Source organism: Lathamus discolor, chromosome 1, assembly GCF_037157495.1.
Source record: "Lathamus discolor isolate bLatDis1 chromosome 1, bLatDis1.hap1, whole genome shotgun sequence".
In the NCBI taxonomy this organism is placed as follows: domain Eukaryota; kingdom Metazoa; phylum Chordata; class Aves; order Psittaciformes; family Psittacidae; genus Lathamus; species Lathamus discolor.
The window spans coordinates 48,861,955-48,882,627 of NC_088884.1; the positions used below are offsets into that span (position 1 = coordinate 48,861,955).

A 20,673-nucleotide genomic window follows, 5' to 3' on the forward strand; every position below is an offset into this window, starting at 1 on the left:
AGCTATGGAATTTAGCCTTCACTTGTTTCAAGTTCTGCAAATAGAAGAACCACCCTTCAGCAAGTTAGATGGTTGCTGCTGCTCCCCACTTCCTACAGGGAAGTGGTGTTCACTTCTCACCTCCATTTTCATGTACTGGATTCACTAAATGTGTAAGTCAAAGTGGGCCAAAACTGGTTCCCATCTTACAGAGCTTATGGCTGAATACTGTATAGCTGAGCAAAGGTTCCCCCTAGCACGGGTCAAGACCACCTCACAGTTTTGCTGTTGAAATCCAGAGCTCCAGCAGCATTCCCTTTTGGTGTGCTGGGCCTGGCTGGTTCCCAGGACTCTGGCCAGGCTGGTCAGTATACTTTATGTAGGGCAACCACAGCCAGAAAAACCCCGCCTCTTCTACCACAAACACGGTGATGCTCAAGGATCAGGATGCATCCCAACCATTCTGATCATCCTGCCCTTTCACAAGTTATTGCTGTCTCTTGTGACGACAGTGAAAAATGCTGTTTTTCAGTCAGACAGTTCATCTAACCAGATTAACCACACAGATAAGACAATACCAGTGCCAACTCAAAACAGGGCACGCTGAACCAGCAAGTGTGAAACCATACTTGCAGAAAAGATGCCTTTTTTTCGGAAGAGATGCCTGGATTTATGACATACAAACAGTTGGGATAAGCAAGGCGAATGCAAAAATTCACATAGCAATTTATTGGTTGAGTACAATACCGTAACTCTAATTATTCCTGCAACTGGAGCCTTGTTAACTGCCCAGATGATTATGTTTGTAATACCCTTCATATTTGAGAGACTGACATTAGGCTTCTAACCAGCTAGTTAAAATATCTGATCCGCTTATATGTAATAGGTAGAGTGGAGGGAAACACTGAAAAGCCCCTTGAAACAAGTATGTCTGGAGCACTCTTCCTCTTGGATAAGATTGCACAGCAAATTCCACAGAGTTTTTACACCTTAAGGTTACTGCATCTGCCTTTAAGGATGTGTGAAGGTTTATCATCTCATTTTCTAACCTAAACTGCTGAAGACCTTGCCTTTAGTAGAGAGCTGAACAATTACTGATTCCAGTATTAATCACTCCTTAAGATTTACTGTTTCAATAATTAGTGACGGGCAGCACGCCTGTTTTTAGAAGCAAATGTTGATGTTTGCTCTTCTCCATCCCCTTTTCTCTATCTGAAGGCAGACCCTATCTGAAGTTCTGAAGCCTGTTTGCATTCCACAGGTTAAAAGTTTACATTCCTGTCATCCCATGCGAGATTCACTTGACCAAATGGTAACACCTACACCTCAAATAGGCACATCAGGCTTTTGTTTTTCACATAGGCAACGGATAAATTTTAACTTTTCCACTGGAAAATTAAATTTAGCCACCTAGGACATGATCTGAAATAGTCAGATGAGTGTCATCTTAGATGCACTTGTTTCTGTTCAACAGCAGAAGAGGCCCAGAGTGCCTAGTTTCAGTTTAAGATGTTTCTGTAAGTGGGCAGAATTGCTTTGCAGAAGTGAAGCGCAGCTGGCTGGGCTGAACTCATATATCAAGCAGCTGCACTACCATGTCAGAGCAGGCATATGCAAGAGGAAGGATGTGGCTTCACAGTTAGTTTAGGAATATCCAAGCCTGTACTACTGCCAGAGGGTACAGTCAGGCACCATCACTGACACTCACCTGACCTCAAGGTCAGGGGACACTCCTAGATCGGAACGGGTGGCAAGGAAGACAGCAACAATGCTAGCAGTTCCTCCTGAAGGTCACACAAGCGGTGGGGACTGCCCCCTTCACAGTGCAGCACAGGCCTCACCAGCTCAAATCGATCATCTCCTAAACCCCGTGCTCCTCCTGGGGAAATAAAAAGTGCCTGGCTGCACCTTTGCTGCAACGCCTCACTTAAGACCATCACCTGGTCCATCCTTAGCCTTCTCCCTTCCACATCAGGCAAAGCCACCTCACTCAACCTCTCCCCAGACACCACAGGATGGCCCCTAACAGACTTGGAGACACCCTGCCAGGCTTCCTTCACGAGGAGAGGGAGGGCAATAGCCACTTGCCATGCTCTTGCTAATGCATCCCAGCAGGAGCTAGTCCTCACCAGCACAGGAGCTCTGTGCCACCCAGTCCAGCAGGGTGGCCAAGACCCTCCCCATAGGTCGATCTTCCTCCAGCCCCCCGACAGGGGACTAGGCACCAGGGTAGCTCCAGTTTTGCTGTTCACGTTACCCCCAAGGATCTCGGCTACCCAGCAGCCCTACCATCACAATCAGCACCAGACACACATCGCCATTTCCAGCTGCTCCCAACTGTCATGGCAAAGAAGAAAGCCCTTCAGTAGTGTTTTCACTTTGCTAGTTCAGCAATACTCAAGAGGGACCTCTGGCAACTCCCATAAGGAGCTTGAAACAGGCCTGTTTTATGATCACTGCCTCAAAGTAACATGTATTTACTCTGCGCAGTTCAAAGCATTTTGCCCATGGTTATAGCTTTATTCTGAATATTCTTTTCTCTAGCTTTAGATTTGACAATAGAATGAGAACATAAATCTTTGAGCCTACGCAAATCCATCATTTCAGTTCTAGAGTGAGTAGTCCACTTATCAAAAGCATTACTACAGTATCTTCCCATAAAATATGAAGTACGTCCCCCAAGCACACACTCCTTCTATTTCCCCATCTGTTAAACTGATTTCCTGTGCTTTGAGGTAGCTTAAGTTCACACCTCAACTTTAGGGTGTTTTGTGTAACCAAGACAAACTTTTATGAATTGTTTTGGTAACATAAATGTATTACCTCAAACCTGAGGTGCTCCTGCCCAGTGTCCAGCAACACCAGGATTAACAAGTAAAAAAAACAAAAGCCACAGGTGAATTGTTCACTCACAAGCAGATGATATCCTTAGTATGTTCCACAGCTTTATATGCTGGTATTTTAATTTTTGGAAGTGCATGTTTGCACTAAAGCTCTTTCAAAAGGTTCCTTTAACCTGATAGGCACCCTGAGCGGCTGTCTCCATCTGAAGCATAGCTCCACTGAAGAGAAATCAACTAACATACACTCACAAAAATCTGAAAGGCAAGCAGAGACCATGCTTTTCTCAAATGCTAGATAATTCAGTGCTTTAGTACCAACTCTTTCAACTCACTTTAGAAATACAGCTCCAGTTTAAAAACAAACCCCTAGACCTGCAGTCAGCACAGCCAGATCTGCACAGTACCAAAACACACCTCTGAAGTAAGACTTTGTGAAGATGTCAAGACAGCTCCCTATGCGAAGCAAGCTCATTACAGATTGCAAAAATCACTGTCACTGTTAACTACATGGATTTCAGAGCTGAAGCAGGTGAAGGCAAGCTGAAATTATTTGAGTTGCTAAGAAAGCAGAAGTAAAGCAGTCATGCCATCAGTGCTAGAGCACCTTTCCTACTCTCTCCAACTGTCAGTCTCAACTATGTATATTTGAAAGCCATCTGGCACAGATCCTGCCAGCCAGTTTGAATCATTTCATGTTTCATACAACCTCACCGGAGTGAGGCTGCTAGACACTGCTCTAATTTAAATACTGATTTGTATTGTATTCCATAGGCTTCACAAAGTTTGGCACCAGCTTCATTCCCAAGTGAAGGAAAATGGGTAGACCCATTGGCAGATGTAATTTAAAGTGAAATATCAGCAGCGGTAACAGTAGCACCTAGATGGAAGTGAAAAAGCCCCTACACAATATGCATATTAAGATCTTGCTTTTAGTCTCTACTATATTTAGATAGCCATAAAAGGTTCAAAAATACCACCCCTTTCTCAGATAATTTAAGGGCTAACTGTAACTGTCGTCTTTCCTACCCACTTCTTGCTACTTATCTAAGTAAAAACTTTAGAAAGCAAGTCTGGAAACACATTACAACAAACACCTTGTCATTTCCTCCACTGCGGTATCAGAAACCACTAGGCATACAGCTGATGTGTTGTAAGTTTCTAATATTTTTACTTTATGCAAAGACCTGTATGGATCAATCCAAATAACATTTTCAGGAAAGCCAATAGCTGAATGCTGGCACTCAATCTGCTCTCCAATCTACTGTTAGAACTTCAAATTCTGCATGAAAAGGTTAGTGCTTTCTAGGGAATGGCTTCACACGATGACCATGCAAGGAGGAACATTCCCACTCCACCGATCCACTTATACTGCTCCCCTGGTGTGAGCCTCGCCTCTTGCCTTGAGATCCCAGTCTGTGCATGAGGCTTGTATAACACAAATCATCCACTGGTGCAGCAAGTAGGTAGATGCAAAGAGGCAGACATGGCGCAAAGATACGGGCATTTACTGAGCAGTCTATAACTGGGTGGAAATGAAAGTAGCTATCAAGCTGCCTCAGCCACGCTGTGAAAATTTCCACTCGCAGTAACAAGCCAAGCAGGCAAGTACAAATAAAGCTGTCTCGCTGTCTTCACAGTCCCCTGGATTATGCTGATCAACACAGCAGCTTCAGAAGGCCGTTATAAAAGTGTGCCATAACTTTGGAATATTAAAAAAAGCAATCAAACATCTCCTATTAACAGAAGTGCCTAGCAAGTCTTCTGATCAGGACTTAAAAGACTTCCATCTCTTGAAACACCTACCACACTAATGTTTTCTAAGCTTCTGGAAAGTCAGTGGCCACCCTCTTAGCTTTCTTAAATATTCTACAAGCATTCCTAACAAAAGTTTGCAGTAGCTACAAGACTTCTGTACTAGCGGTGGCTAGGCTCCTTATTTCAACAAGGACCGTAGCAGTATGGCTATTTCTTTCTATGGTGGAAAAAATCAAAACACAGCTAGCATATCTTCTTCCTCCTTTCCCCATATGGAGCCATCAGTTGGCTTTGACTTGTTTTAAATCCAGACAGATATTCGGATTTGATTCATAGATGGAACTTACTCTATCATACTGCAATTTTTAAAATTTTATTTTCTTAAGAAATCTGTTATCACGTAAGACCCAAGACATCTTGATTTCATTAGATACGTAGTAGTTCAGGAAGCCAAAGTATACACTGCAAGCAACACATCCTTGTATTCGCATAGACACAGAAGCAATCTTGAAAGGCCCACGTGTACAAGCCACCATCACTTGTCAAATAACAAGTGCAAAAAAGGTTGTGTGATCTCTATGCAAGGGCATGTTGTAAGACTCCAGGAAAAAAAAAAAAGAAGCACTTGTTTTTTCTTCCACTGGCGCATGCATTGTAAAGGTGATTAAGAAACACCTTGGATTCAACATCTTAAATTAACACCAAAACTTGGATTTCAATGAAGACATAAGACAAGCAGGAAAAGAGCACACCACTGTGAACCATGGGTTGAGTCCCAAGACGTTGGATAGTTGCTTAAAGCAAGAGTAGCTGAATCACCTTTTCTGCTGTGAGACAGGGTTTGTTGCTATTGACTATGCAGAGTACGGTACATCCCAGGCCTCCTCTTTGTAGACCAGACACTGTACACCAAGTGGTCAGAACCCAACAGTGTTGTATTCCCTGCTGCCACCTTATCTTCCTGTGAATATAAGGGCACAAGTAAGGGTAGCAGATTACAAGCGATAGGCTCTGCAGAAGTGTGTTTTAAGAACATGGTGTTTCCTGTGCTCACTGGGAATTAAGACAGCATCCAACTTGTAAGCAGTATTAAAAAAACCTGAGACATGCAGACTGATGAAGTTCAACATAAGTAGGAGGCCATGAAGGAACTTAGGTAGCTCTCCTCCAAAGCACTATCAGAAAATAGCCAGCACTAAGCAAACACTACCCCCAGTGCTGAGACTGATCAGGTTTTAAGAGACAAAACCAGCCAGACTTAGTGGCCAGCACCAAAGCTTATCAACTCTGTCATCCTCAAAATGCACCCATGTACTCCTTAACTGCACAGTACAGCTGCAAGCAGCAGCAAGGGGAGGGTACACCCCCCTTCCTCAACCCATTCCCCAGATGTTATTTTGTCTGTCTTGTAACAGCATGCTACATCTTATTTCTTAACTGGACACAAAGAATTTGTATTTATTTTCACAGTTATTTCTGGCTTTTTTTTTTTTTTTTTATTATTTCAAATGCCTCCTACATTTTCTTTACATTTCTTCTCCCACCAGATCTTTGAAATACCAACTGAGAAAGTCTCATGCCTACTTTGCAATTCACCAAACTTAAACTAATAACACCTCCTGCTGTCATCTGTCAGTTAGAATAAGATTTATAAGTGGCAGCAGAAATCACTTTCATGATGTTTACTGGAATATGAATAGCCTGAACAGGCAGATCCCTCAAATTTACTGCTCATATCAAGTGAAACCTGTCATGAAAACCAGAAACTCATTTTTAAACTGCAGCTGAAAGCTTCATTAATTTAGAAGTAAAATACTAACTGGACAATACCATGTACTTGTGTTGAAATTACATTCAGTGTGAAAAAGTGTGACTGTTCCAAAACGGGTTAGTCCAATATATTGTCCACTGGTTTCACTGTAGGTTATCTCCCAGAGATTCCCCTTTTGTACTGCTTATGACCACTGCTTCCATCTTCTGTATGCAACTGCCCCATTTCAGAGACTCTGAACATATTTTAGTTTTCACATGCGGCTAGAAGCATATAGGGGGCTTCATGAACAAAAAAATCCTTTTGTATTTTTTATTACTCTGCTGTGCAATTAGTGAACATGGTCGCTTGAACTATTTGCAGCTAAAGCTAGGGGAAAACTAACACTAGTGACCTTTAAAAGTGAAGAAATCCAAATCTAAAGACAAGCCAGTATGAGTTAGATTAGTAATTCTTAATGCTCGTGAGAAATACCCATCCTGTACATAAAATCATCATAGGTTCACTCTTCTTTTTCAAACACGCAACAGTATCGCGCGTTTGCTGCCCTCCTTGCACTTCAATCAGTTACCTTTGTAAGGAAAAATAAAAACATCTTTAAGAAAAAATTCAGCAGGTTTGAATAAAAATAAAAAAATAAAAAAAAATAAACCTACTTGAGACTGTTGCACACACTATAGCAAGCCAGTAGGCAAAGCTAATCTTAGACACAATACTGCAACCCCTAGATTTTATCTCATTTTTAATTAAAATACTCTAGAGAGAAAGATCACTATCTCCTGAACAGCAGCTTTTAACAAGTTCTATTATTATTATTCATTTTAAGACAAGTTAACACTAAAGAGTACAAATTTAAGAATATTACTGCTATTTTATTGATCCTTTTAGAGGCAAGTAAGCATGCATTTCTCTAACAAAATCTGCTACAGATGCAAGTAGTTCTCCTTATTTCTCAGAAGAAATTTACATTTAAATGCCCTGGGCTAATCATGGCTGTTCATTATTCTGCACTGGATTAAATTTTGCAAACTGAAATCCAACTTCAACTCAGAGCAAACTGCAGATCCTTGCTGCACTAGCGCTATTTTCCCTTTCAAACCAGAAGAGAACATATATTAAAATAAACAGTTCAAACACTGAAAAAACATCACTGAGGTCACATTTCAGCAGTACAGAATGCTCGGTGCCATTAATATTTAGTCTACCTTAATGGAAGAAATTTGAGTTAGAAGACACTTTAGGTTATCTTGTCCACCCTTATGTCAAGGGAGACTTGCTCGCTATGGTATGTTATTGATTGCTTTGCCAGGTCCATTTTGAACTTGTCAATTACTACTGAGTTCCCAGCTCTAAAATCTGAAATGTTAGCAAAGTTAATTCTTCCGAAGCATCTGGTTTTGAGGTGGCTTCATCAGAACCAACCTCTGATTCTTCCTTCTTAGTATCTTCACCTTATGGCTGTCTCTGGTTTACAATACTCTTCATTTCTGAATAAGCTCAAATGGTTAAAAAAAAATAAATAAAAGTAATTGCTGAAGGACACTTACAAACCTCTCAGCTTCCTGTTAAGCTCAGACATCATGGTTTAGAGGTTCTCAATTTTAACAGCTGACAGAAGTTCTCTATATCATGGTCCACGAAAGAGTCACTTCCTAAACAAGATTCTAACATTAGACTGCAGAGCATTTTAATTGGTAGGATCACTTACAGATTATTAGCTAGTTGTATATTAACCGGATGGGGATCCTTTTATTATATCTAAATCTGTATGTAATGCAACTTTAAGAAATCAATACACAGTTTAGCCAATGCTAATGTGCACTAGTCTATTTTATGCTTTAAGTTCCCAAACACATCTGCTTAATATGCAACAGTGAGTCACTGTATGTGTGCACAGACTACAGCCACAATTCCCTTTAAAATTAGTTTCGACTTGTAACATTTTAGTTACCCACATGATTAGCAGCTTTTTTCTTTGAATGAAGCAGTAATATTTCAATTTAGCACAGAGATAGCAACATTGATTGGGAAAACCTGCAGGTGTCCATTCACAACGCAGAATCCCTGTTTCTTCAGATAACCCAACCTGGGTGGGTTACTGGACGTACAGGAAGAGCAGCAATACACTGAACCACCCAACGATGCTGTTCCAGACCGAAAATTTCTCATTGAAGTGTACAAGGGTTTTTTAGCTCACTGAATTCAGTGACCACTTTTTCCACTGACACCGAGAGAGTTTCCATTCATTATGCCATAAGTATTAAAGTTCTAGTACATTGGAAGCTATTCCTGCCAAAAGAGCCAACAGTTTAAAGATACACAAGTTTACTTCTGTTGGAATTCATGATTTGTGGCATTTGGAACAAATCCTTGAAAAGCTCCAACGAAAGAAGGGGGGGGGGGGGGGGCTGGAAGAGAGAGAGAATGGCACTGGCTACAGCTACCATCTTCTGAATAAAGTATGATAAACCAAGGAGCTGGCAAGTTACCCAGCCAAGATCTTTTCAAACACCTAAAAAAACTATTTCAACTCAAATTCATTAGGACCCAGAAGTGTTTTAAAGATGCAGCAGCTTCTGGACAGGTTTTCCAAAGGCACACTCTACTTTTTCCCCCAGCAAGCCAAGACTGTCAACCACTAATGATGCGAGACATGTTTCACAGGCACGTTTGCCTGGGGATTTTGCTTCCAAGAAGGGACACGTTAAGGGATGTGATTTTAATATTCACCTAGGTAGTCACCTCTCAGACATCGTGGAGCCAGACATCAGCGCAAACACATTCTAAGAATGACGATTTAAGACAAGGCACGAGGTATTAGCACCAGTTCCTTTGAAACAAGCCTTGGGAAGAAAGCCTCGGCACCTTAAGTTACAAGTTTAAGAATGCTGTATATAATAAGATATCGATGGATTTCTGTAATAAGGATCTTAAAAATTGTAAGAAAAAAAGACTCCGAAATTTTATTCCCCTGCATCTTTCTTTACTTTCTCCCTTCTCATACAGTTTAAAAAGTAAAACGTGGAAAAAAAAATACCCATTTAAATATTAGTAAGGATTTATGTGGAGTGCAAAACATGTATAGCAGCGCATCGACTCCTATTACAGCTGTGCAAATAGGTTGCCCCTCAGGTCGCAAAACCTGCGGCAGACTCACCCGCAGCTCCCCGAACGCTTCTCGGGGGTCAAGCTGACACCCCGACCCCTCTGGCAACCACCGCTCGCACTGCTTTCCAGGAGACCTTCCTCCCGAAATCCTAAATCCTTCCGACCTCAGCCTCTTCCGACAGCCCGAGGGGCTCGGCGGGAGGCCCGGGTGAGCCTCGGCGCGGACAGTCGCCCTCCCGCCGCTCCGCTCCACCGTAAGCATCGAGCGCTCTCTCTTACCGCATGGGCAGCCGCCCCCCATCCCCGGCGGAGGCCCCGGCCCGCTCCCGAACTCACGTGGTGCCGCATTCAAAGGTTACACGCAGCGCCGGGGCAAGGATGGCACCGCCGCCTCGGTCAGAGGCGCGTCCCTCCGCGGAGCTGCCCCGCGATCACCCCCGGCATGACGCCCGCGACGGCTCCACTCTCCCGCCTACCGAAGGGCCGCCGCATCCCTTCCGCGCCCGCGCCGGTGGATGAGCAGCCCGGCCAGGCATCGATAAATCAAAACAGCCCGCCCGCTCCGACAGAGAGCGGCGTACGACCCAGCCGCGGCCAAAAACACCGCCCCGGGGGCGCGGCGGGCGGGCGAGGAAGGGAGGAGGCGGCGGCGGGGGAGGCTGTCGGGTGCGGGTGCCGGGCTCCCGGCCCCCGCGGGGCGGCAGAGAAGCGCCCGGGATGCCGGTGTCATGCAGCCGCAGCGGGCTAATCCCGGCTACTTAACCCGGCTAGCGGCGGGGGCTGAGCACCACCTTAATCCGTGGCGTGTGCGCGCCCGCCGGGGGCTGCGGCGTGCCGGCCATGCCCGGTCGCCCGGTCCGCGGCGGCGCCGCTCCCGGCGGCTGCGCTCCCGCGGAGACTCAGCCCCGCATCCGCTGCCCTCAAGGTCACGCCGCGCCCCGGCTGCACGGCGGTGTCTAGGTGCGCGCTCCGGCTACCTGGGGGGAAAACCGGCGACAGCCCCGGAGCGCAGCACCCAGCCCCACCGGCAGCCCCGCTGCCACCACCGCCCCGCCGCAGCAGCCGCGCCGCTCGCCGCCTCCCCGGCCGAGCCGTGCCACGGCCCGCAGCCCCACGGCGTGAACGGAGCAAGGCTGCACCTGCCGCCGCGCCGCGGCCAGCCAGCCGGGAGACCTGCCCCACGCCGCCGTGCTTACCTCGGCGCCGCGGGGCCGACCCCGCCGCGGGCCGGGAAGAAGTGCCCGTGAACCTGCCGCCGCCCGCCCGCTCTCTCGCCGAGCGCACAAGGTCCCCACGCTCTCCGCCCAGCCCACGGCCGGCCGGCCCCGCCGCGCCGACCCGCCCTGCGGCCAGGGGAGGGAGGAGGGCGGAGAGGGGGCGGGGGGGGGGGGGAAGCGGCGACCGAATTGGGGAGGGAGGGAGCGAAGGAAAGAGGGAGGGGGCACCGGTGCGGGGACAGCCGGGGGAGGAAGAGGGGTGGGAGGATGCGGACTGCCCGCCCCGCCCCCGTCGCCTCACCGGCAGGAACCAGCGATTCGCCCTCCTGGCGGGCGCTGCCGCCGCCGCTCGCCGGGGCCCGCCCGCCTCCTTCCCCCCGCACGCACCGGGCAGCGCCGAGCGCTCCGCAGAACAACCGCTACAGGAGCCGGGCGCCACCGGGCAGGGCGGGGCGGGGCGCAGCGCAGCGAGCCGCCCGCCTCCCTCCTCCGCCCGCCGCGGTCACTCACTCGTCCGCTCCCCCCTCTCCTCTCCCCTGCCGCAGCCGCCGGTGCCCGCCGCCCCCCTCGCCGCCCGCGGAGCGCGGGTCACGTGACGGGGCCCCCTGTGAGCCCGGGGAAGGGGGGTCCTGACGTGCGGCGTCTTCAATGGGAGAGGTGGCGGGGGGGGGGGGGGCGCCGATAGGCACGGCGCCTGCGGGGGCGTGGCCCCACGCCTCGCCCCGCCCCTCGGCGGCCGCTACTGGCGGGCGGGCGGCTGACGCGCTTGTTTCCATGACGTCGGTGGGCGGTGCCGCGGCGTTTGATGGAGCCCGGCGGGCTCCGGGGGTCGGTGACTTTGCCACGAGCGGCTGCCGCGGGGCGGGGCGGGGCGGTGTGTGTTCCGCTGCCTGCCGCGCGGAGCGGGGCCGCCGCCAGCCGGGACGGGGACTGCCTCGGCGGGGCGGGGATCCCCCGGCCGCGGCTGCGGGAGAGGCCGCGGGCCCGCAAGGGGCGGGCCGGAACGCGCCGGCTGCCCCCTCCGGCGGGGGCCGGGCCCGGGGCCGTCCCTGGCCCCGGGGGCGGTGGCGACACCGCCTGAGGGGGGCGTGACCGAGCGGGGCCGCCCTAACGGTCCGCCGGGCGCGGTCCGCCCCTGCCCCTCGGGGCGCGGGGCCGCCGTGCTGCGCTGTGACCGCGGCGCCGGCGCCGTGCGGCCTTCCCGCCTGCCCGTCCCGAGAAGGGCAGCCGCGGGTGCTGAGCGCCGGGTCGGTGCCTGCGGGAGCAGCGGCCGCGGGGGACACGGCGCAGTCCGGGAGAGGCTCTGCCGCGGCTGCGGGAATGAACCGGGCGGCCCCAGGAGCTCAGAGTCGGGTCCCCTCGGGAAGGACTGGAGCGAGCGTGGCGGTCGCTGCTCGTGGTGGGGACCGCGGAGCAGCGAGTCCAACCGCCCGTCAGGCTTGCCTGCCTCTTGGGGAACCCTGGTAGCTCCCGCAGGAGGACGGGGAAGGTAAAGGAGCCACAGGTGTTCAGCAACTCTCCGTCCCCAGCTGAAGGCTTTTCGGTTGGAGATAGAAAAATAAATGCGGTTATGAAGGCCTGAGCCCAAGTGAGCTGTTCGGGGAAGTAACAGGGCTTGGAATTAAACTGGAAAGTAAAGACCCTGATTTCAGTTCTTCCAGTGCGGTACATCACACGCACCCCGCAGTGAAAAAGCCCCGTCCATCAGCTATACGTAATTCTGTAACCACTTTGCGTGGTTTTTCCAGCCTTGTTTTCACATTCTACCCGCCCCTCCCCTGGGCACCTCGCTGGAATGACTGGCCAGCTGTGCCACAGGCTGTCGGGTTCCCTGAGCCTACCATAAATACCCTGCTTCTCTTTTGTTACCGCTCAGATCGCGCCGCTGCCAGAGCCGGTGCTGCGGAAGAAACGAAGCAGAGAAGCTGGTGTATCCCTACTGTTGCAGACCCGAGATGGTGCAGAGCCGAGAGGGTTAAAGCAACAGGATGAAGTCAGCATAAAGCAGCCTACAAGGACTGGCAAATAAATAAATCATCCTAACTACGTTATTATCATGGCTTGCCTGAGCTTCATTGTCTCTTTCGTTCTTACCTGAATGCCTGTTACATTTTTCTCCTTGTTCAAGAGAGGCAATCAAAAGAGACTGTGAGCAGTAAATGGCTCCTGCCCATTCTGGATGTTGCTAAAAATACTACCTTACCTCTCTACATCTAGAGGTCAATTGAAAAATCAAAATACTGAGGTCAGCAACCCTGCAGGCTGTTCTGTTGAGGAGATTTCTTGCATTTCTTCCCAGAAGGAGAATATAAAACTATCTGAACGCCTATGAAAGAAATTTTCTTACATTCTGCCTGCAGCTCAGCACCCTCCTCTGCACGGATGGCTGTAGTTCAGCGAGGCTTCCCCAGGCACTTGGAAATTGCATTTCTGGATACAGCTTTGTAAGACTGGCAGATGTGTTCTGCACAGTTCTGTCATATCTCCCAGCTCTCAGGCAGACAAAATTAGCTTTGGTACAGCTAAGAAGGAGATGATGTGTTCAGCGTATTGCAGTTTGAGTACATGTCTGTACCTGCTTCCTTTTGTCTTAGGGAAGGTAGGTAGGTTGTGCTTCAGTTCTTTGTCTGTGAAATGGGAATAATGTCCTATTTATTTTGCAGTAAGGAAGCAAAGGTGGGAGTGGTACACATCAACATTAAATTTTTTGTGATACTGTTATGGTGGAATTCTCTAAGTGGATACATTTTTCAAGGCACAGAATAGTTGTTCTTTAGTGTTCCTCTTGCACTGATATCAAAAGACAGCATAAAAACATGCAATACATGGACTGAAAGTGAGAATAAATTCCTTCTGACTCTACAGAATCTTCTGGAGGAAGAGCTGGAAGTTAACCTCAAGCTATGACACTTCACGATTTTTGTGAGAAAATAGGCGCTCTTATTCCTAAAGGTTAGGGCATGTCATTGACTAACAGAAAACATTCCATGTAATGTAGGTCACCAGTCATATAAAGCAAGCAAAACCAAGATGCACAAAGGAATATTTCTGGAGATCTTTCATTTAACTTTTGAGGAAGCATTACCATTTCAGGAAAATTCCGCATGGCTCGCAGACAATTTGGAAAGGCCAGACTTGACAAATTAGTGACAATAGCTCAACTCATTCTGTGACCAAGACTAACAACACAAGTATCGTATGTCTTAACAGACCCAGAAAATGTGTCACAGAGAATTTAAGTGGGTTGCCTGAATCTGGTCTACTTACTATGAGACTTTTAACATGAAGAGTATGAATCAGAGTATTTGGATTATTACAGTATTTGAGGAAGAATTAATAAGAAGACCAAGGTCTAAGTGACCACCTCACATCCCATCCCACATTGAATGGGGGGGGGGGGGGGCTTTTGTCAAGATCAGATGAGAGGCTTGATGTGGGAAAAGAAATAGAAAACAGACTCTTTGTAGTTTGTGCATAGATCTAAACTTTGTTTTATTTGAAACTTGTTTCTTGACTACCCTGCTACTGCTGATTGTGTTCAAACTCAGTCACTTAATTAAATTTGATGAAACTGGAGAGAACAGAGAAAGCATGAAAAGTTGGGAGAAAGTTTGTATGTGAGCATTCAGAGATCAGTGCCCAAAGCTTTCATGGCACTTGCAGAACCAAAAGTGCTCTGTACCAGCTACACTTCTTCCAGTCGGCTTTCTCAGCCCAGTACTATTGTTTGACCCCTCTCCACCCTGGAGAAGATCCCAGAAGATTCCCCCTGGCTGGGGCTCTGTTCCAATCCTGCTGGGCAGGGGAGGCTGTATCTTGTGATGGTTCCAGCATCCTGCATCCTAACAGATCATTCTATTGACTAAAAGACCAGACAGCCATCTAGATAAGCAAGCCATTGACCTCTCACTCATCTTGTAGGTGTCACAATGATCAAATTGTGCTATCATCCACGATGCAGCCTAGCAATGACCTTGGGGTACAAAACGATATTGTGCAATTCACCCTGAAATAGTCCACCCCCTCCCACCCCCCACCCCCCCCCCCCCGCCCCTTAGGAAAGAGGCCTATCTGTAAACGTTTGCATTTTTATCAGCTCAAAAGTCTTTCTCTTGACTGTTCCAAGAGCTCACGATTTGTGCATAATGTGTTTCCTGTTGTGAATACATATGGTAATTTAAAAGAGTTGGATTTTTTTTTTAACTCTATTTCATTTACCTCAAAAAAGTTTTCATTTGTTGTTTGGGTTTTTTTTTTTTTTCTTTCAGTGTTATGTTCTTTCATTGTGACACTGCAGGATCAGGAAGGTGAAAGATGAAAAAGACATAAATAAAGGCATGTGAGAATCAGCAGTTATTGCACAAATCACTTTTTCATGTATATTATGTCTGAAATGCATTGGAAAGAATACACTGGACTTCGTATATTCACCATTTCTTCTTTACATGTTCTTTTCAGGTGCCACCACAGGACAGCAGCATTACAGCCCCAGACCAGATGAAGGAGTGGAAAGGTATTTCATGAACAAAGGTGCAACATCTACATGCAAAGAAAAAAAATAACAAAGCATAAAGTCCTGGAACTGTTTGAGAATCTGGCTAATTAGAGGACTTGGATCAGGCATGAGAAAAGAGAAGAGAATAAAGAGCAGAGTTGGAGAACCGTACTTTACACTGCTACAAAAAGCAGGAAGAAACATATTTGGGAAGTTTTTAATGGTAAAATACAAAAAAAATAAAAACAAGTATGGATGTGATGAGACTGTATGACCATGGCTGCCTCTTAGAAAGTGAGAAATGACTGGTGGATGAATGTGTACTATTTCTCTGCAAATAATGTACTGGTAGAGCTCAAGAATCCATACAGTGAGCACCCAGCCACCTCCACTGCAGTGGCTTTTCCTATGTAGCAATTCCCCCGTTTGGAGCTGATACTTTCTCACCATGGCCTTACCACTTCATTGCTGAATTCGGAAAGAATTGCAGGATGGCCAAGCAAGGCTGTCCTGGAAGCAAGTCTGTCCAGTTCACTAGAAGGGTTTGTTATAAATAACACTGCTGTTGCCGTCTCCCTGGAGCTGGTGTTAGCCTTCATCTCTCAGTGTCTGTCCTTGGTATGAGTATGGCTCAGTCAGGCAGCTCACCTATCACTCCAAGACTCAAAATGTGGGAGTATCCATTATACTTCCCAAGCTGCAAAAGTGCTTTTGGGGTACGTGGTACGTACAATTCTGTATTAAAATGAGAAGTGTTAGTTCATTTGATTTATAGCACTGTGGGTGCTTTTAGATGCGTTGCTTTTTAAGGGTTCTCTGCTGAACTTGTCTGACAAAATTGTGGTCTTATCTTTGAGAGCCTGTTGTCATCTGATGTTGGTTTGTGAAGATTCATTGTTCTCACTCTTTTTGTGGGCCTGTTCCAATTCATGCTGACTGAATATCTTCTTCATGAATTGTAATGTTGTGATCCTCTCTTCTGTGATCAAGTGTCAAGGAAGGGGTTTGTTTATTTTTCCTCCCCTTCCAAAGATAGGAAGCAATAGGGGCAATGAAGCTATCTTCTCTCTGATGCTAACTGGCCACTCTGAGTCATGGCTTCTGACTCATAAAAATCAGTTTTAGGAAGAGTAAATGTAGCCCCTCCTGTCTCTCATCAGTGCTGGGTAATTGTCTTGAAGAGAATAACACATTGTCTCAGTGATGCTACTTCAAAGTCCTTTGGATAAGAAGATAGATAATTCAGTTAAGCCTTGGGTTCTTTCAGCAAACATTAACATTTCTGCCCCTTGGCGATTGTTCAAGATGGCTTTGAAACATTTAAGAGTCATTAGAGCTAATAGCTCCCATTCTGCATTTCCTTCAAGGAGGAGTATCATAAAAAAAAAAATGCACTGCCTTATTCCTGCTACCTTAGTCAAGAATTAATCACTTAAATGATAAACAATGACCTGAGCATACTTGAAGAAATTGTTTTATTTGTTGGTCAGATACAGCTCTAAATCATCTGGGCTGGTTTTAAGAAAAAAATCCCACCTATCTAAAATTACATTTAAAAATATTAATAGCAACCTATTTCACATTCATGATTTCAAACTTTGGGCTCAGTCTTGCACACCTCATTCAAGAATAATCGTTTCCAGATTACAAATAACAGATCTGAAGATTATCAAGATCAAAATTTGGATGTTTGTGAAAAGCTGTGGATATACAATATCTAGTGCCAAAGCCTTAAATAAATAACTCTTCACAGTAGTATAAATTGTAGTAAAAGTATTACATAAAATGTTTATACTCGTGTGCATAGAAGATCAAGTATGATTAGAGTTCTTAAGCATAGATTATGGGCAGTCATAAAAAGAGAGTCTTGACTACAGTGTTGTCTCTATTAACAGGCTATTATATAACTATAAATATTGAGGTGAGCAGGAGCAAACTTTTAAAATAATTTAGAATGTAGCTTGTTAGCTCATAAAACCAATGAAAATGAACTGAGTTGTTGTGACATCTACTATACCTCTATTATGTACTGATAGAAAAGATCAATAGGATTTTCCTCTGCATAAGTTCCCATTTGTAAATTGGATAACATGGCAGCCATGTATTGAACCACCAGAGTTTAAATATATCATGTTATGGGCACATCTAGTGATAGTACTGCTGTAGGTTATTTTGAGGCTACAACATGTTATGCAGCCGTAAAGGCACTTTGGTTTAGGATGGAAGCAGAAAACTGTTTTGTACATGACAGCAGTCCAAACATTGACAGTTCTGTTATCTTCAGTTCTGACTGGATTCAGTGAGAGCTGCACATGCTTAATAATTACTAAAACTGACACCTATGTTACTAAAAATACCTCCGATTACTAAAAGAGATTTAAAAATTAATTCCAATAAAAGGCTTTTAGATCTATTCAAGTTTAGATCTACAGTAAATCTTAAATTTCTTTATCTTTTGTTTCACTCAGCTTGATGTTAAAACCAGCCAGGTCCATTTCACTGTTCAGCCAGTTCTCCATGCCTTTCACATTCAAGCCCTCAAGCCCCAGCAATGGCTATTGAGCTGCAAGCTACACACTGAGAACACTCCCTCAGGATATCAGAAAGGACCCACAGCTGGTCTGCGGGACTATAGTTGGGAGTAAATGTATGACATGCCCTTGACAACATTTGTAATGGTCTTTAAAAATGTCAAGGGCTAGTGATAGTCCACTGGTCTAAAGCATCTGAGAAGCACCATCCTAGAGCATTTGTGCATTTTTTGGCTATATACATTTAAACCATATTTTTTTTTTACTGTTAATGAATCAGTCTTTACAGGAACACTTGCTCTGCAGGTCACAGCGGAAGGACTTATAATGGCATTGGAGTGTGGGATGTTTCAATCAAGCTCAGCTAGAATCCCCTCTCTCCATCATCTGCTCTGGACTAAGAATAGTAGAAGGGAGACTTTCATTTTACAATGGGGATGACCCAAATGTTCATTCTTCTCTGCTGCAGAGGGAAAATGCAGAGGTGAACCAACAGAGAATTCAGTCCCATCATAATGTAGTTTCAGAAACAGCTGATGTATGCATTCCAGACATCTTTCTTTTGGATTTGCCCAGCCCTGTGCTAAAGTGCTAAGCCACACTCTTACACCCTCTTGGTTCCTTTGCATAACTGCTTTTGCTTCCTTTTCTTTTATGTACTCTCTCCCTCTCTTTTCCTTCAGTTTAGCTTTTTTTTCCTAAGTAACACCTTTCCCACACTTCCTGCCAAACAAACCAAACCCAACTAAACCAAACCGAACTCCAACATCCTGTGGAAATAATGCATCAGATGATGATTTGGCGGTTTGTGGTGTTGGTCTGTGGTATTCCTCCCCTTGCCAGTAAAATGGGGTTGATTTGTCCTCACATGGGCATATAAAAGAGGCACATCCAATCCTGTAATAGTAAGCCCAGGATTCTTGTATTGTCAATGCACTGTGAGACGCTACAGCCTCCAAGAGTATATGTATGTCATTCTAAGTTTAATGTTTAGGGTAGTTCTGTAGTTGTCTCTATTTCTTCTTTAATTCTGGAGGTAAACAGGCGTGAGTAGTTTAAATTCAAATGTGAAACTCTTAGAAGGTTAGCAGTGGGTGTGTGAGATGAACTTGTCTTTCGGACTACATTATTTTCTGGACTCTCTTAATCTACCAGCCATTACTTTTAAGCGGTCACTGATCTGGAGAATATATGCCAAGGAGCCAAAAGGAGAAAAATACAGTAGGAGAACCAGGTTTTGAAACAATATTTTGCTAGGTATTTTAAATGAATGCAGCTTTTTTAATTAGTGCAACTTTTGCTACCAACTTTTTATAATTAAAACACAGAAGCTTGATATGAGTTGGGTAATCCTGATGAAGTAAATGGCACGATCTTTAGTACCAGCACAGATGAAGAATGCCTGAGTCCAGCAGAGCTATCTGTAAGGAAAGGGCTATTGGCGTGTGGAAGGCTAGAAGGACATGGCTGGTCCATCATGGTCCTGATAGACTGAGTTCAGGCTAAACACCCCTGAAAGCGTATACTTTGTTGCTAGACGAGCCAGCTATGGGAAGAAAATGACTGTGGATCCCATACTGGATGTAGTGCAGGGAGTTTCTTAAGAGTTGAGATGCAGGGTGTTCTTAAAGCTTGAGATGAAGGGTGGAAGTGCCAAGTAAGTTTTGAGATGCAGGGTGGAAGTGCCAGCACTATCACAGCCTATTTTGAAAATGACACTGAGACTTAAACTTTGATCTTTCTAATCACTATGCTTGTCTGCCTCCCACCTTCATGTGGTTCTGTAGAAGTCCATGATCCTCTGCTGAAGTGCAGGGACATGTTAGCACTCAGAAAATTGTCGAGAATCCCCCTCAAAAAATAGTGTTGGTGTGTATAAGTAAATATAAAAATATACATATACATAAAGAGAACTTTAGGAGCTTTAGGAGGGAAGTGTCATCTAAAAATACGTCCAGCTAAAACTCTAAACTGGTATTACATTTAGCAAAAGTAATAAAAATTTAAAAATTATAATCCAGCAGTAAAATGTCCATAAATTCTATTGCTAGTAGAAAATCTAGCTTGTTACATAAACCAGAATTGTTCTTTTCCTTGTTACTGATTTTTTCCTCATGCATATCCCCATCCATTTTAATTTTGCTGAGAAGACAAGTAAAAATACCCATTTCAGAAAAAAGTTAGGCCTGATAGTTCTGTATGGGAACTATATGCAAATTTTATTCTCTTTTTAAAAAGGAACCAGAACTCTTATGGTAAAGTATGGGTGTTAACCATGAGAAATGAAACCAGCAAGAATTAATTAAGACCTCTAAAGCCTGCAGATAGCGTTGTACAGATAAGTTTGTGAGGTGTTGCTTCTTTCTTTCTTTCTTTCTTTTACCTGATCTTGTTCTCTTTTCTAAGTTAGATACAAAACTACGTAAAGCATTAAATTGGCAGACAAGTAAACCTAAGATAAAGTACCTCTCTTAAACCCATAATTCCAGGGAATTCAGACATGAAGCTATATCGTTGCTCTTCATCCTGCAGTACTTTGGGGGGGGGGGAGGTTTCTCACTGTTGACATAATACTGAGGTAGGCAAGAACAGGTAATTTTTTCCTTCTCTCAAAATTTTTTTGGGTTGGGGTTGAGGTTGAGGGATAGGGCTTTTTAATAACATACTACAACACTTTTGTTTTCATGTTTAATGTGTTCTGCACATTGGAATGTATTCTTATTTTTTGGTGTTATGGTTGACAAATAAAATGATGTGAGAGAAAGCGATGAATATAATGTATAGCTCATACCTGATTAGATGAGGTTTCTTTTATTATTCTGTTGCAAGTTCCAAACAGAAACATGAATGTAGATCAAGTTAGACTTGTGCATGCCTTTGCAGGTTTAGGACAGAAACTGCCTAAAGGAACTCAGGAAAATATATTGCTTGCGTTGTATCAGAAAGCTTCTGTATCTCTCTCAGAATAGTAATT

The 20,673-nt window shown here is 45.3% G+C and overlaps 1 protein-coding gene across 6 annotated transcripts in view; it reads right to left on the minus strand.

Moving 5' to 3' along the window:
- ATP2B1 (ATPase plasma membrane Ca2+ transporting 1) overlaps positions 1-11,313 on the minus strand; it is a 65,622-nt gene extending 54,309 nt beyond the window's left edge. Inside the window, exon 1 of one of the 6 annotated variants that reach the window (XM_065670052.1) lies at positions 11,184-11,313. The gene's annotated coding sequence lies outside the window, so the exon portion shown is untranslated. Of the gene's footprint in view, positions 1-9,792; positions 9,898-10,652; positions 10,794-10,974; positions 10,994-11,060; positions 11,082-11,183 lie in introns of those variants that run through there. The other 5 variants (XM_065670069.1, XM_065670075.1, XM_065670082.1 and 2 more) reach the window with 5 other exon arrangements.
- Between the last annotated feature and the right edge of the window lie 9,360 nt (positions 11,314-20,673).